This window comes from Leptonychotes weddellii, chromosome 8 (assembly GCF_054177405.1).
Source record: "Leptonychotes weddellii isolate Sample4059 chromosome 8, ASM5417740v2, whole genome shotgun sequence".
In the NCBI taxonomy this organism is placed as follows: domain Eukaryota; kingdom Metazoa; phylum Chordata; class Mammalia; order Carnivora; family Phocidae; genus Leptonychotes; species Leptonychotes weddellii.
Window position 1 is genome coordinate 54,734,920 of NC_138376.1, and position 8,368 is coordinate 54,743,287.

An 8,368-nucleotide genomic window follows, 5' to 3' on the forward strand; every position below is an offset into this window, starting at 1 on the left:
TTCGGTGATTTAACATAAGTTAGTGATGTGCAGTCCCCTGTGGGTTGATAGGATGACCTGCTTTATATGGACCTTGGCTGATAGAGGCTATACCATCTTTTAGCTTTTAAACTCATGGAGAGGGCAAGTAGGCAAGGGAGAGAGCTTTGCACCTGCAATTAAATGCTTTGGTCTAGGGTTGAAGCATACTACTTTTGTTCATAGCCTACCAGTCAGAGCTAGTTACATGGCCCTTCCTAATTATTAGGAGGCTATGAAATGTACTCTTCCATGTACTCAGGAAGTAAAAATAGTTTATCACATTGCTTAAGAAATAGCTAAAGACTAATTATACTGATAGAGTAATATTTTAATTATTTTTACATTTCTTAAGTACTGACCTATATTTTTTATTGATATCCAATTCTCATGGATTGCTATTCTTATTAAAACCCAGTCTTAGTTTTTACAAGGCAACATTCTTAAGAACTCTTTACTTTCTTTTCATCTCCCATTGATGAAGACATAAGTATGACAACATAGAGTTGTAACTTACTCGTTTTTAATAACTCTGTCCTTACTAGGCTTAGGAATGAGATATTTTGCAATAACTGGAAAGGTAGCACATGAAAAGAACAGTGAAATTTATATTGCAAAGTATCCAAACTTGGTTAGGTCTCAAAGGAATCTCCTATCCCCATCTCTCACACTAAGTATGTTTTTCTTATGGTATTTCCTCCACTAGACTAGTAAATGTTTTAACTTCCATCTGGACTCAATTCTGAGCTATGTCAGTGATGACACTGTCCAGACTATAATGCAGATGGGATTAGAGAAAAGGAATGTCTATAATCACACACACAAGTGTTCTTATACAACAGAAGACCTATAATCCAATATAGTCTTATGTAATACCATCCGTGTGTTTGAATGGGGCATAGTGTGATATGGGTAGTATTGAAGATTTACCTACTTGTCTTTGGAGCAGTATAAACTTTGTATGCTGTTATATTTTTGGAATTACATTGTATTGTATTTCAGTATCCATTCTTTTGGATAAAAATGCAAAATCATTTCCCTTTTAGAGCAGAGCTAACAGCTAAAACTTCTGGACCTCTTATTAGGTGCCAGAGAGAATACTAAGTGCTTTATATGGGTAATTCATTTAATTCTCAAAACAGCCTGTGATGTTGGTACTGTGAGTAACCTGCCCTGGCCACATAGTTTTAGTAGGGGCTCTGACTCTGGCATCTGACTCCAGAACCAGTATTCTTAGCCATGGCCATGACTCCTCTAGAGTCTAAACTTCTTCATATACATTCTCAGCAGTTGGGTGTCCCTTTGGAGTTTTATAAAAAGTGGGATTAATATAGGCCATTGTATTTAAACATAATTGTAGGGAATATTTAATGTTTAATATTTCCCTAAGCTCTGTAATTCCAAGATCCCATAGGAAGCCTAAGATGAATTATTTTATCCCCAATCGGATTTAAAGTAAAAAAATTAAGAAAGAGATGTTATTTGGGGCATCTGGGTAGCTCAGTCGGTTAAGCCTCCTACTCTTGATTTTGGCTCAGGTCATGATCTCAGGGTGGTGAGATTGAGCCCTGTGTGGGGCTCTGTGCTGAGCATGGAGCCTGCCTAAGAATCTTTCTCCCTCTCCCACTGCCCCTCCCTTCCACACGTGTGCACATGCTCTCTCTTTCTCTAAAAAAAAAAAAAGGAGGTGTTAGACTAGAAGTTATACACTAGGATTGAGGTTTAAAGTCCAAATGCTATTTTTTAAAAATAGGATTTGATCCAACTTCTCAATTGGTATCATCAAATCACTGTTTACTCTCTAAGACTCTCTTTGAAACTCTTGCCTCAAAACCTTGCCATGCCCATCAGTCCTAGACTATCGTATCGTGAACCTTACCCAAACAGAATCTATGTCAACACAGTTTTGGAGAGAAATGTTATTCTACTTGCCTGTTTTTTAATTCTAACTCTTTTTTTCCTTTTCTGTCTAGTCTTTGGGAAGTTAAATTCATTCATTTAGTTTTAGTGTCCCTGTCTGAAAAATAAAATTATCACTACCTTAAAAACCTCACTGAATTGTTGGAATAATCAACTGCTGGTAACATAGGTACTATGGAATCACACATGTAAATTATTCTCCTCCTCCCTACCTCATCCCTTATCCTCATTTTCCTCCTCTTCCTTTCCTTCATCATCATTCTTAAATTTTTTTTTCTAGTAGTTGTTACCACCAGAACTTAGAAATACCTTTTGACTGGGTGCCTGGGTGGCTCAGTCGGTTAAGCGACTGCCTTCGGCTCAGGTCATGATCCTGGAGTCCCGGGATCGAGTGCCGCATCGGGCTCCCTGCTCGGCGGGGAGTCTGCTTCTCCCTCTGACCCTCCTCCCTCTCGTGCTCTCTGTCTCTCATTCTCTCTCTCTCAAATAAATAAATAAAATCTTTAAAAAAAAAAAAGAAATACCTTTTGACTGAATTAATGTTGAGTTAAAGTGAACATTTGGATGAGATCTATGGAACTCTTACATACTATAAAAAAAATTAGCAGAGAATTTCACATATTTTTCAGAATTGAACAGTTGTCTCATTGACATATTTAGATATTTAGATTCTATGTAAACATAGCCTAAAGCAACATAGAATCGAGGCAAAATTGAGGTGTTTAGGGATCATAAAATCTCTTATTATACTCTTAGAGCAGCAAGTACTGTGTCAATAAGCTGAAAATCAATTAGCTTAAAATAAATTTGAAGGAACTCAATTCACAAAATTTACTAAATCCACTCATTTTAGTCAAAATTTGTTTCTTCTGAACTATTTTAAAAGTATGTATAAATTGTGGAATGATATTAACACCTTCCTGCAATATTTTAATCAACTGTTTTATAACAGCAGTAAAAAACATTCAATTTACCAAAATCTAGTATGACAGCTTAACATGGATATTTGCAGTTTATACTGATTTTTTAGATCATATTTTCAGTAACTTTTTATTTTGCCAAAATGTTAGCATTTTTTATGATTTTATCTTCAATTGCTTAAGTAGAATATCAATCTTGGTTTGTGACTTATAGCAATTAGCAGCTAAAGTTTATTATTAATTTCTAATGAATTTCTTATTTTATCTTCTATATTTGGGGATTTTTTAAAACAATTTCTATTATTTGAAAATTTCTTTATCATTTTATTCGTGGTTATCAAATACAAAATTTTAGGTACCAATCATATGTTTAATTCTAATAATCTCTTCCTAGCTTTCTTCCTCACTTCTTTTCTGTTGGGTTAAATGTTTTCATGATTTTATTTATATTTTCATGCTTCTTTCTGCAAGCTGCTATCAAGCTGGAATGCTCCTTGTAAAGAAAAGAAAAGTTGAGTTATTTTACTATGTGGGTATTGTTTTAGTTAATTTGGATGATTTTGAATGTCATTTCTATTGTTTCAAACTTTAGCCCCTTTTAGTTTTTGTTTTCATCAATTCTTCATATAGCATATGTGTCAGAATGTCTGGAGGTAGAGCCTAAGCATCACTATTTTTTAAAAGTTCTCCAGGTGAGTCTCGTTTGCAGCCAGGGTTGAGGGCCACTGGCTAGGATGTGATTTACATTATACCCATTTGTAAGGTCCTTTCTCGGTGGAACCTGGTCTCCTCATTCAAGAGGCTCCATGAACTGGTACAAGCTTAGCAGCTTGGTAAGAGGCTGAGAATTATGATAAGGGTGACTAGAGTCAGGTTACTGCCTACCAGGCCTTGAATTCTCCGTTTATAAATATTAAGATGCATTGCAATGATTTTATTCTGATCAATTAGCCCATTGATCAATTAGCCATTGCCACAGATATCTGTGGGTCAGAACACACTGATTACTGCCCTATCTTTGCCCCTTATATGGTTCTGGTGAGTGGGCCCTCCCACCTGGCTCCTGCCATGCCAGGATCCCATGAGTGCCATTAAAATCAGAGAGGCTGATTCCTTTGCAGCATCCCTCCCCATCATCTATGATCTACAGAAGACAGACTTGGAAGAGCTTTGCAAGAATGTTGTTTTCTCCTTCGCCAATGCATTCCTTAGCACCCTTGTGAAAGGGTGTCCCCTGAGCCTTCCCAGGGGTTAAGATTAGGAAGTGGCTGAGCAAGATGTGCACAAATTGATTGAGCCAAACAGTCTCATCCTTATGGAATTTTGGACTCTTTCTTCCACAGAATGTCAGGGGTTTAAGTTCTGGCATTTCAGTCTCACTCATTATAAGCCACAGTTGAGTCTAAGCTCAAATGATCAACCCAACAGACTATTATTGTTACCCACACATATTAAGTCCCAAATCCTGCGTGATTTATTTATTTGTGCCATTGTAATATAATATTAGAATTCATCTTCTTGTACATACTTCCCAGATTCCTGCTGGTTTATGTTGCCAATAATCTGCAATTCTTCAGGTGCATAAAATATCTCTGTCTGGGCCAGGCCTTATTCTACTATGACTAGGCTACGCTGGAATCTAACTTTCATATGCACCTGGAGACAATGAGGGTTGTTGGGGTAGGTCCTCAGAGGAATAGGCATTTTCTTGTCAGTCAGCTGCCCCTGGTGATAGTAGGAGAATGTTGATTCCTCTCTGCCAGAAGGCCCTGACCTGCTTCTGTTGGTAGGAAAAGTCCGGGAGATTTTGGGACTCAAAGTTCTCAGCCTTATCTTGTCTTCTCCATGTTTTCATCCCATGTCTCAGGGTTCTGCTCCTTCCCCAATAGTGCCCTTGCCTTGGAATAAGAGACATGTCAAAGTTACTCATTTATCTGGTGTTGCAACTCTTAAACCCTTATACTCAGGCTTTGTACTTGATCTTTGGCCATATCTACTCTGTGGATACAGATAAGGGACTCCTTTAAAGCTACTACAGGGGCTTTCTGATTTTAGACCTGTGCCCTTTTGTGCATTTGTAAATTTTAATTTTTTTTTCCCTGTGATGTTTTCTAGAATTATCAGGACAAGGCATCATATGATACCAATTTTATAATAACCATTATCATCATAGCAGCCAAATGCTCCATTCACTTGATTTCTCAATGCCTTTCCTCTACTTGCATTCTCTTCCAGGCCACCACTGATAATTTGAGTCATCATGAGGCTGTTGCACGCCATGGATTCCTAATGTCTTATGTTCCTCCCCCACCACATAGGAAGGTTATCCATATGCCCAGTAAACATGTAAGCAAACTGATCCTAGAATCCAATTTTGAGGTTTTGTTTCTTTGGGCCTGTTGTGGTGACAATTATTTAAAATTTTAGGGTCCTGGAAGAGAATAGATACTGTGTATAAAGGGTGATTATTCAATGTGTATTCCTGGATTCAAACCTCAACCAGAGTTTTTTTCTATAGGGGACATTATTAGATCAATTGGAAAAATTTGAATAAGATCTATAGGTTAGAAAATAATATTGCATTAATGTTAAATTTTTCCTTATTTTTATAATCATTCTACGGATATCTAAAGAGAATGTCCCTGGCCTTTGTTTTTAGGAAATACACACCAAATTATTACACACACACATACACACACACACACAGACAGAGAGAACACCAACATATTCACCACTGGGAAATCTGAGCGGAAGGCATACAGAGCCTTTTAAGATTATTTTTGTTATTTTTCTATACATTTAAAAATACTTCAAAATAAAAAGTTAGAAAAAGAAGGGTTGATGGAAGAGTGTTTAGTAAAGGGAAAAAGACATGGGCAAGGTTAAAGGTAACTAACAAGGGATGGTGAAGCATCCAGAGTTGTCAGCTGGAATGGAGTTGCTACCCACCGTACATTTGAGCAAACAATTTGACTGAGCAGTTGCCACAACCCAGAATAAACCTGCAGCTGTCAGAGAGCTAATTTAGGAAGAGCTTCCAACCTGTGGCCCAACAGTGAAGAATTCAGGGAAATGAATATCCTTATCCTCTCATCCTCTATATTAGTTTAGGTCCTCCAAGAAGGAGACACTAAGATGAAATTAGTCATGCAGTAGATTTGTTGGGGGAAATGCCTGTGAGAGAAAATAGAGAGGGAACAGGAGGAGGCTGTGAGAATTGTCAGACTACCTTCTAACACCTATGGGGGTGGGAAGGACTATTTGGTAGGACAAGTCAGACTATGATGCAGTTCAAATAAAGTTTTAAAAAAGCCATTGGGAAGTCCTCAAGCCAAAGCCATTCATCATAGAAGTTCTAGGTCTTGTAGGAATGGACCTCTCTTAGTTTCTCCGCTATCCTCAATAACTGCCTGGAGGTAGCCCATGGGAAGTGTGCTCTTGACAAAGATGCAGTGATGCATTTCAGAATGCAGCAACTGGGGCTGTCAGTTAACTCCTATTCTGCATTTGGAGATCTGAGAGGTACATTTTTATGGCTCTCAAACTCTCCATTGCCCAACTAGTTGAGAGCTAGAGGGCGAAGAGGTCAGAGGTCAGGTTAATATGGTTTATAAAGGTCTAATTTCCTAAAGAAGGTTGGGAAATTTGGAATAGGATGGAACTGAGTGGATCTGAAGTCCAGCAGAGCCCACGAATCACAAAAGAATTTTTCAGATAGATGTAGAGCCCCTGAAGACAGTCTAGATAGCTGTCCTTAGAGGATGAGTACAATTAAGAGAGCAGGCAAGGTACAACCAACCAGACAATTGAGATGTGAAAAGGAAAAAAGAGAAATTGCCCAATTCCTGGCAGTGATGAAGTTTACAGGGAAGGAAAGGGGACAAAGATTCCAAGTGTGATATGGCTGGTATTTAGGAAAATGGCTACATATGAAAAATTTTAAAGTAATAAAAGAGTTAAGATTCGTGACACTAAGAACCCAAGTTAAGTCAGCTTACTTGATTAAGCCAGACTGCAAAGCAATGGATTGTCCTCCCTCAGAGAACTGTAGAGACTGTGATGGAAGATGGGCCAGTGAGCCTTCATACTTGAGCATAGTCTAAACCTATTAGCATTTATTTTGCTAAAGGGACTAGCCTAAAACGCTGGCATCCTTGAGGTAACAAGAAGAAATAGCAATAGTGAATTGATTATAATTGAAGCACTCCCTGACCCTGTGGTTCCTGGTTCCTTCACCAACTTTGGATAGCTTGTCTGATGTGGGAACAATTCAAGACCAAGGTTGAGCCCTTCAAAAGTTTCTCTAAAATTTTTTGACAGTGATTGACTAATTTAGGTGCAAAAAAATGTTTACATCTTTTATTATGCTCAAATATAAACAATAGTCTCAACCTCCTGTGATGAACTGGCAGGGACTTTTTAGGACTTTTTCCAGTTTTCATACAAGAATCTGAAGGAGAAGGAAAATGAGTAGGTAAAGTAAATGGTAAAGCAGTTGATAAAGTTTTTTGAATCTTATACTGCTACTTATTCAGGAAGGTCATGAAGGTTTGCTGAGGGACAGAATTCAATAGTTGGAGAAAGACTAAAGGAGAGAAAGGGGAGTAATTGATTTGTGCAATAAAATATAACTAAACACTGTTGGGAAGGAAAAATTTTCCTTTAGTCTTCTAGGTTCTTTGGCTTGTAAATTGATAATAAGACAGATTAACAGGAATAAAACAATTTAATTATGTATGTATAGAATCCTCATGAGAATATAAGACCCAAGGACAAGTCAGGCAATTGAGATTTATGTGCCATCCTGAGCTAAAGAATGGGATAGGGGCCTGGGGCTTTGAAGGGAAGGAGGGGGTGATTCACAGGACAATAAGAAAGAGCAGATATTTTGCCATTTGTGACAATATGGATGGACCTAGAGAGCATTATGTTACATGAGATAAGTCAGACAGAAAGACAAATACCATTTGATTTCACTTGTATGTGGAATCTAAAAAACAAAACAATTAAACAGCAGAAACAGACCTATAAATACAAAGAAGAACGGGTGAAAGGGAGGGAGACATACAGGCTTTCAGTTATGAAATGAGAAAGTCATGGGATAAAAGGTACAGCATAGGGAATATAGTCAATGGTATTGTAATAGTGCTGTATGGGAACAGATGGTAGCTACACTTATGGTGAGCATAGTATAATATATAGACCTGTTGAATCACTATGTTATATACCTGAAACTACTGTAACATTGTGTGTCAACCATACTTTAATTAGAAAAATAAAAAAGAGCAGATGTTTTGTAATGAGATGTTTGCCCTGTCAGACAGATAGGTCATTCAGATCAAATTTATCTCTGGTAATAGCTCCCTCTCTGAGCCAGGCCCCCAAATTATATTCTTTTAGGTAATTAAGGGGGAGGTAAAAGATTTCTTGACTCAGCTGGGTTTTGATTTGCCTTTGGCTCAAAATAATCCATCTTCCAAAGTGGCATATTTGGGGATCATGTATTCTGC

The 8,368-nt window shown here is 37.7% G+C and overlaps 1 pseudogene; it reads right to left on the bottom strand.

Annotated features, from left to right (window-relative positions):
* Window positions 1-5,138, bottom strand: part of LOC102732339 (protein SET-like) — a 90,278-nt pseudogene extending 85,140 nt beyond the window's left edge.
* Between the last annotated feature and the right edge of the window lie 3,230 nt (window positions 5,139-8,368).